Raw genomic sequence first — 9,334 nt, 5'->3', positions numbered from 1 at the left:
CCACCCCCTTTCTCTCTGCTTAGTTAGTACTAGATGTTTTTTAGTAGTAGATGTTAATTTAGGGTTCATAGATAATGATTTTTAGTAGTAGTAGATGTTAATTAGTAGTAGTGATGGTACTAGTTACCTAGGGCAGTATGGTTAATACTAGATGTTTTTTACTATTGTATAATGTAGTTTTTTTTACTGTTTTTAGTAAGTGTTTAAAATAATTAGTAAGTAAATTAATAAACTAGTTGAACTAGTTTAGTTTTAGTTGAACTAGTTTAGTAAGTAAATTAATAAACTAGTTGAACTAGTTGAAATAATAGAAGTAATGTATTTTTAGTAGGATATCTAATATAACTAGTTTAACTACTTTATTTTTAGAAAGAACTAGTTTTTTTTCTATTTATAGTAAGTTTATATTTAGTAAGAACTAGTTGAATTAATAGAACTAGTTGAACCTGTCACATTTGTTGTTATTTTTTTAGTTTAAGCAATTATTCGGGATGTATTAGTGATAACTTATAGGGTTTTTGCTTTTGCAGAAATCAAGGAGCCCCTCCATCATCCCGCCGTCGTCCCCGTCACTGACCCCCTCCGATCTCGAGGTGAGACCAGCCAAATCTTCTTGTATATCGTGTGTTGCTCAAATAGGATATGTGGTTGCCCAAGTGGCCGGTCATGTTCAGGTTACACCTCCGAGTGGCCTATGTTTTGCCGGAGTGTTGATTAATTTCCATTCTGGCAAATTTCAGGCGCTCGTTATGTCCTTTTTTAGCAAAGGTCATGCCGGATTTTTCTGTGAATTCTGGCATGACTTGTGCTAGAATATGTAGGAAATATCGAGTGGCCCGGATTTTCTCGAAAAATAATTATATAATTTAGGTTTCTTAGTACATATATTTATTTGTACAAGTTTAATCTTTCAATTATGAACGTAGGAAATGTCGTACTCGGACGACGAAAGTCTCCCGGGGGAGTGCAGCTGGTGCCACGATGATCGAGGTATGTGCGTCAGGTTCCTTCAGCTGGACGAAGATCGGTGCTTCAGCATTAAGCTCGAAGAGACCTTCAATGTTGAAACGGTACGCAGCGACGACAAAGTATTTTTTTCATAATTAAGCATGACTTCAACTATTTCAACGTCTAATTTTCATCTTTTACAATTCTACTAGCTTATCCCATGCCATGCAATACGCTATGTCTTGGAGAGGATGGGTTTTGAAGACCATAAAAATTTTGAAACAAAGAAAATACACCTAAGGACCCATCATGATATGGATTTTGAAGTAAATCTGTACAATTCTCAGAGCGTAACCCATTTTGGTTGCCAAAATTGGGAAGCACTTTGCAAAATGTATGGTTTTTATGAGGGTATGATTGTCACCATGGATCTTGATGATCCTAACATCGAGCAAGGCAATATGGACATTTGGATCCTTATTGATACGCTTCCGATTCTACCACAATGTGAGTTTGTCAAACATAGTTATTAACTAATTTATATTGTTTATTTCAAAATAGTTGACAACTTATTTCCATTAACAGCTTATTTTGATTCTTCAAAGAATGTGCGGAAGATGGTAGACAAAACCCACTACACTGATGGCTCCGAATTAACTTATAAGGAGAAAAGTCATTTGATCGTATTTTATACTTATCTTGAGAATTACAATACCTATTATCGAACTCCTCCAAATTATGGTGAATACGTGCCACTAGTGCACGTGTTGAACCACGGTAACTTCTATGGAGATACCCTGGTAAGATTTCTTACTATTACGACATCCGTGCATCTTTTGCATACTTCTAAAACTAGTAAATCATTGTTAACTACGAAGTTATTACTATGTTTTTCAACAGAAAATCCCGATGGATTGTGTGCCTCATTTGATGTATCAGAATGTTCGCCTTGCAGTCCTGAACATACAGCTAGGTCAACCTATAGATCTCACCTGTGCATATCGGATTTCTAAAACCGGTGAACACATGCTAATCAAAGAATGGAAAAAATGTTTGGACATTCATAAGGAGGTTCTTGGAAGTAACATTAAGCGAAAGTCAAGAATTGGAGACAGGGTAATCTCCATTCTCCATAATGGAGAGTCAGGGGCTATCTTGTTTTTTGCTATTTTACCTTAGAGACTATAGTAGGTCCTAAGAGAATGTAGTAGGTCCTATGAGGTACAATATGTTTATTATGTGGTACAATGTGTTAGAGTTGATGATGAGGAGTACATGTGATTACGACTAGTGACCAATTTGCTATGTGATGTCTCATTGATGAAAACGATGATCTTGAGGAGGTGTTATATGACAACGATGTATTATGATGATAAGTTGTTAATGATATGATGATGATATTTATTATATCATTGGGTGAAAGAACCGCGGATTAGTTTCAAGTGGATGGACATCCACTTGAAACTAGTCCATGGTTCTTTCACCCCATGATGTAATAACTCATTATGATGTAAAAACAATCTCTAAATTCCTGTTGTATGAAAACTTGTGTAAAGGTGTATGAATACAACATGAAATAAAAAAAGAAATAAAATACGAAATAATAGTAGTAGAGCGGGCAGGGAGAAGCGCTACTACTAATTACCAGTAGCGCTCCTCAGGGAAAGCGCTACTACTAAGTCGATATAGCAGTAGCGTGGGTTGAGGCATGCTACTGCTAAACTTTAGCTGTAGCACTGTACCAGTAGCGCTCCAGCCCGCGCTACTGATAGGCCTAAAACCCACGTTGCTGCTAGGTTTTTCCCTAGTAGTGTATCGTCAATGAACGTTAAGCGTGTGGACCCTACGGGTTCGAGAACTATGCAGACATGACCAAGACGCTTCTCTGGTCAATAACCAATAGCGGGACCTGGATGCCCATATTGGTTCCAACATATTCTACGATGATCTTTATTGGTCGAACTTTTATGACAACATACGTAATTCCCTTTGTCCATCGGTATGTTACTTGACTGAGATTCGATCGTCGGTATCTTCATACAGAGGTCAATCTCGTTACCGGCAAGTCTCTTTACTCGTTCCGTAATACATCATCTTGTAACTAACTCATTAGTCATTTGCTTGCAAGGCTTCTTATGATGTGTATTACCGAGAGGGCAGAGAGATACCTCTTCGATACTCTGAGTGACAAATCCTAATCTCAATCTATGCTAACTCACAAACACCTTATGAGATACATGTAGAGCATCTTTATGATCACCCAGTTATGTTGTGACGTTTGATAGCACACAAGGTATTCTTCTGGTATTCGGGAGTTGCATAATCTCATAGTCGAAGGAATATATATTTGACCTGAAGAAAGCAATAGCAATAAATTGAACGATCATTATGCTAAGCTAATTGATGGGTCTTGTCCATCACATTATTCTCCTAATGATGTGATCCCATTATCAAATGACAACACATGTCTATGGTTAGGAAACTTTAACCATCTTTAATCAACGAGCTAGTCTAGTAGAGGCTCACTAGGTTCATGGTATTTGTTTATGTATTCACACATGTATTTATGTTTCCAATCAATACATTTCCAGCATAAATAATAAATCTTTATCATGAATAAGGAAAATAACAACTTTATTATTGCCTCTAGGGCATACTTCCTTCAGTCTCCTACTTGCACAAGAGTCGGTAATCTAGATTACATTGTATTGAATCTAAAACCCATGGAGTCTTGGTACTGATCATGTTTTGCTCGTGGAAGAGGCTTAGTCAAGGGTCTGCTACATTCAGATATGTATGTATTTTGCAAACTTCTATGACTCCATCCTTGACATATTCACGAATAGAGTTGAAGCGTCTCATGATGTGTTTGGTTCTCTTGTGAAACCTAGATTCCTTCGCCAAGGCAATTGCTCCAGTGTTGTCACAAAAGATTTTCATGGGATCCGATGCACTAGGTATTACACCCAGATCGGATATGAATTCCTTCATCCAGACTCCTTCATTTGCTGCTTTCGAATCAGCTATGTACTCCGCTTCACACGTAGATCCCACCATGAAGCTCTTCTTGGAATTGCACCAACTGACAGCTGCACCATTCAATATAAATATGTATCCTGTTTGTGACTTAGAGTCATCGAGGTTAGTGTCAAAGCTAGCATCGACATAACCATGTATGACGAGCTCTTTGTCACCCCCATAAATCAGAAACATATCCTTGGTACTTTTCAGGTACTTCAGGATGTTCTTGAACAGTGTCCAGTGATCCACTCCTAGATTACTTTGGTACCTCCCTGCGAAATTATGGCAAGGCAAACATCAGGTCTGGTACACAACATAGCATACATGATAGAACCTATGGCTGAGGCATGGGAAACGACTTTAATTTTCTCTCTATCTTCTGCAGTGGTCGGTCTTTGAGTCTGACTCTATTTCACACCTTGTTAACACAGGCAAGAACCCTTTCTTTGACTGATCCATTTTGAACTTCTTCAAAACTTTATCAAGGTATGTGCTTTGTGAAACTCCTATTAAGAGTCTTGATCTATCTCTATACATCTTGATGCGCAATATATATGTAGCTTCACCGAGGTCTTTCATTGAAAAAATCTTATTCAAGTATCCTTCTGTGCTATCCAGAAATTCTACATCATTTCCAAACAACAATATGTCATCCACATATAATATCAGAAATGCTATAGAACTCCCACTCACTTTCTTGTAAATATAGGCTTCACCGTAAGTCTGTATAAAACCATATGCTTTGATCACCTCATCAAAGCGTATATTCCAACTCCGAGATGCTTGCACCAGTCCATTGATGGATCGCTGGAGGTTGCACACTTTGTTAGCACCTTTAGGATCGACAAAACCTTCTAGTTGCATCATGTACAACTCTTCTTTAAGAAATCCATTAAGGAATGCAGTTTTGACGCCCATTTGCTAGATTTGATAATCGTAAAATGCGGCAATTGCAAACATGATTCGTACAGACTTAAGCATCGCTACGGGTGAGAGTGTTTTTTCATAGTCAACTCCTTGAACTTCTCGAAAACCTTTCGTGACTAGTCGAGCTTTCTAGATAGTAACATTACCATCAGCCTCAGTCTTCTTCTTGAAGATCCATTTATTTTCTATGGCTTGCCGATCATTGGGCAAGTCCACCAAAGTCCACACTTTGTTCTCATACATGGATCCTATCTCAGATTTCATGGCCTCTAGCCATCTGTCGGAATCTGGGCTCATCACAGCTTTTCATAGTTCGTAGGTTCGCCTTGGTCTAGTAACATGACTTCCAGGATAGGATTACCATACCACTCTGGTGCATATCGTGCTCTGGTCGACCTATGAGTTTCAGTAGTAACTTGACCTGAAGTTTCATGATCGTTATCATTTGCTTCCTCTCTAGTTGGTGTAGGAATGATACGTCTCCAACGTATCTACAATTTTTTATTGTTCCATGCTATTATGTTATCTGTTTTGGATGTTTTATATGCATTATTATGCAATTTTATATTATTTTTGGGACTAACCTATTAACCTAGAGCCTAGTGCTAGTGCCTGTTTTTTCCCTGTTCTTGAGTTACACAGAAAAGGAATACCAAACAGAGTCCAAACGGAATGAAACCTTCGCGATGATTTTTCTTGGAACAAAAGACAACCAGGAGACTTGGATATGAAGTCGGAGGAGCTGCGAGGTGGCCACAAGGACGGAGGGCGCGCCCACAGGGGGTAGGGTGTGCCCCCACCCTTGTCCCCCCCGGCAAACCTCCTAACCTAATTCTTTCGCCTATGTATTCACATATATCCTCAAACCACCAGAAGCATCCACGAAAACTCTTTTCCGCCGCCGCAACCTCCTCTACCGGTGAGATCCAATCTAGGGACCTTTTCCGGCACCATGTCGGAAGGGGATTCGATCACAGAGGGCTTCTACATCAATTCTATTGCCCTTCTGATGAAGCAATAGTAGTTTACCTCAGACCTATGGGTCCATAGCTAGTATCTAGATGGCTTCTTCTCTCTCTTTGATTCTCAATACCATGTTCTCCTCGACGTTCTTGGAGATCTATTCAATGTAATACTTTTTTGCGGTGTGTTTGCCAAGATCTGATGAATTGTGGATTTATGATTACCTTATCTATGAATATTATTTGAATCTTCTCTGAATTCTTATATGCATTATTTGATATCTTTGTAATTCTCTTCGAACTATCTGCTTGGTTTGGCCAACTAGATTGGTTTTTCTTGCAATGGCAGAAGTGCTTAGCTTTGGGTTCAATTTCCCTGTGACAAAAGGGGCAGCAAGGAACGTATTGTAATATTGCCATTGAGGATAAAAACATTGGAGGTTTCATCATACTGCTTGAGTTAATTCCTCTATATCATGTCATCTTACTTAATGCGTTACTCCATTCTTTATGAACTAAATACTCTAGATGCATGTTGGATAGCGGCCGATGTTTGGAGTAATAGTAGTAGATGCAGAATCGTTTCGGTCTACTTGACATGGACGTGATGCCTATATTCATGATCATTGCCTTAGCTAACGTCATACATTTGCGCTTTTCTATCAATTGCTCGGTAGTAATTTGTTCACCCACCGTATTATTTTCTATCTTGAGAGAAGCCTCTAGTGAAACCTATGGCCCCCGGGTCTATTTTCCATCATATAAGTTTCTGATCTACAATATTAATTTCCGATCTACTATTCTTGCAATATTTTTCTTTCCGATCTATAAACCGAAAATACCAAAAATATTTACTTTACCGTTTATCTATCTCTATCAGATCTCACTTTTGCAAGTAACCGTGAAGGGATTGACAACACCTTTAATGCGTCGGGTGCAAGTTTGTTTGATTGTTTGTGCTGGTATTCGGTGATTTGTGCGTTGTCTCCTGCTGGATTGATACCTTAGTTCTCAAACTGAGGGAAATACTTATCTCTACTTTGCTGCATCACCCTTTCCTCTTCAAGGTAAAAACCAACGCAAGCTCAAGAAGTAGCAACAATAATTTCTAGCGCTATTGCCGGGGAGATCTACACCAAGTCAAGACATACCAGGTACCCATCATAAACTCTCATCTCTTGCATTACATTATTCTCCATTCGCCTATCGTTTTCCTTTCCCCCACTTCTAAAACGATTTTCGAAAAGATTTTCCTTTTCTTTGCCCCTGTTCTGTTCATCTTCTTCGCTTGCTTTTTGTGTGCTCGTGTCTTCGATTGCTTGCTTTGTCATGATGGCTCAAGAGAATACCAAATTGTGTTACTTTTTCTACACCAATAACATGATTTTATTAGTACTCCAATTGCTCCCGCCACTAATGCCGAATCTTGTGAAATTAATGCCGCTTTGCTGAGTCTTGTTATGAAAGATGAATTTTCTGGCCTTCCTAGTGAAGATGCCGCGTCCCATCTAAACCATTTTGTTGATTTGTGTGATATGCAAAAGGAAAAATATGTGGATAATGATATTGTTAAATTGAAGCTATTTCCATTATCACTTAGAGATTGTGCTAAAACTTGGTTTTCATCTTTTCCTAAAAACAGTATTGATTCATGGAATAAGTGTAAAGATGCCTTTATTTCCAAGTATTTTCCTTCCGCTAAGATCATCTCCCTTAGGAACGATATTATGAATTTTAAGCAACTTGATCATGAACATGTTGCACAATCTTGGGAGAGGATGAAATTGATGATACGAAATTTCCCTACTCATGGTTTGAATTTGTGGATGATCATACAATTTTTTTATGCAGCATTGAATTTTGCTTCTAAAAATCTTTTAGATTCGGCCGCGGGAGGTACTTTGATGGAAATTATTTTGGGAGAAGCTACTAAACTCCTAGATAATATTATGGTTAATTATTCTCAATGGAACATCGAAAGATCTTTCACTAGTAAAAAAGTGCATGTCGTGCGGTGGCGGTCTTGGCGGTGGCTTTCTTGGCTGATGTCGATGATGATACCCGTGTTGGTGCATGTCGTGCCGTACTTTTCATGTTCCGTTCTTATTTACCGTTCTTTAGATGGCGATGATGATGCTTGTGTCTCATACTTATGTTCTCATACTTGTGTTCATTAAGTTTCGCCGATGATGGTCTTGATGATCTTTAGATGATGATCTTGAGATGATGATGATCTTGCTGTGTTCTGTCATATATGTGTGTTGAATTTGCTGTGAATTTGAATGAAATGGAAAAAACAGAGCATATAAAAAAACAAAGCAGAACTATGCCGATGGACTTGTGGTTGGCAAAGCTATGCCCAGATGAACCAGTAGCTGACACGTGGTAGGGGTATGCCGACGGCTTGGCCGGCGGCATATCTAAACGCCCAGGAGCTCTCAGGGGGTGACATGTGGCACAGATAAGGCAACGGCCTGGCCGTCGGCTTAGACTGGCACCCTGGCCGTCGGCTTATCTGTGCCACATGTCACCCTATGATACGGTCGGCGCAGTGACGGCGCCGTCTGCGGTCGTCTCGTGAAAAATGTGCCGACGGCCGTACAGAGGCCGTTGGCATAGACCCCTATGCCGATGACATATCTATGCCGACGGTCGAACACAATTACGCTGATGTAATCTACGTCGACGGGCGTGCTTCCGTCGGCATAGAGCAAGGCCAATGGCAAAGGTCCTATGCTGATGGCCAGAGGTCGTCGGCATAGGGGGTGAGTCCGGTAGTGAGATAAGGGAGAGAGAGATGAACCAGGAGCACCAATCAGGACATGCCATGTCATCAATTCATGTCTTCAAGCATTGGCCAATCAGAAGCAAGCAGCTGAATGTGTGCTTCTTTGTCCATTCTAAAATAGAAAAAGAAAATGAATAAAATATCAAAAAATCAAATCCTTTGACATTGAGTCCTTAGCGTGTAATAGTTGCCACGAAATTTTTTAAACTTGGAATAAAACAATTTTCGTACTTCATTTGCCTTTTGGCAAATAAAAAACCCATTTTTTCACAAATAGAAAATGAAAAAAATGATTTTTTGTGCAAAAATTTCTAAAATATATTTCGCAACATTGTTTTTAATGGCGAGATGTACCTATGTGCCAATTTTCAGCACATTATCATAATATTTGCAATGAATATGGCCTTCGCCATAGTCACTTCGCTTGAAAGTCATAAATGTTTATACTTGCTAGGCCTATTTGTGCAGAAGTTTTTTTCAACATTGTGATATTGCAAGTTTGACATTTTTCCTCGCTACTAGTACACATACAAGGACTCCATGGGAAAGTAATGCATTTTTTGGACTTGTATTCTTTTTCTTTTATTTTCTCCAAAACAGGGTCAAAATGGTTGGCATGGCGATTCATGAAAAGGGGTTGAGTCTCACAAAACTCTAAGTGGTTCTTACATATAATGACTACTTGTGT

The sequence above is a fragment of the Triticum dicoccoides genome, chromosome 1B (assembly GCF_002162155.2).
Source record: "Triticum dicoccoides isolate Atlit2015 ecotype Zavitan chromosome 1B, WEW_v2.0, whole genome shotgun sequence".
Taxonomy (NCBI): Eukaryota; Viridiplantae; Streptophyta; class Magnoliopsida; order Poales; family Poaceae; genus Triticum; species Triticum dicoccoides.
The sequence above is the reverse complement of the archived record's forward strand: the minus strand, read 5'-3'. Positions refer to the sequence as shown.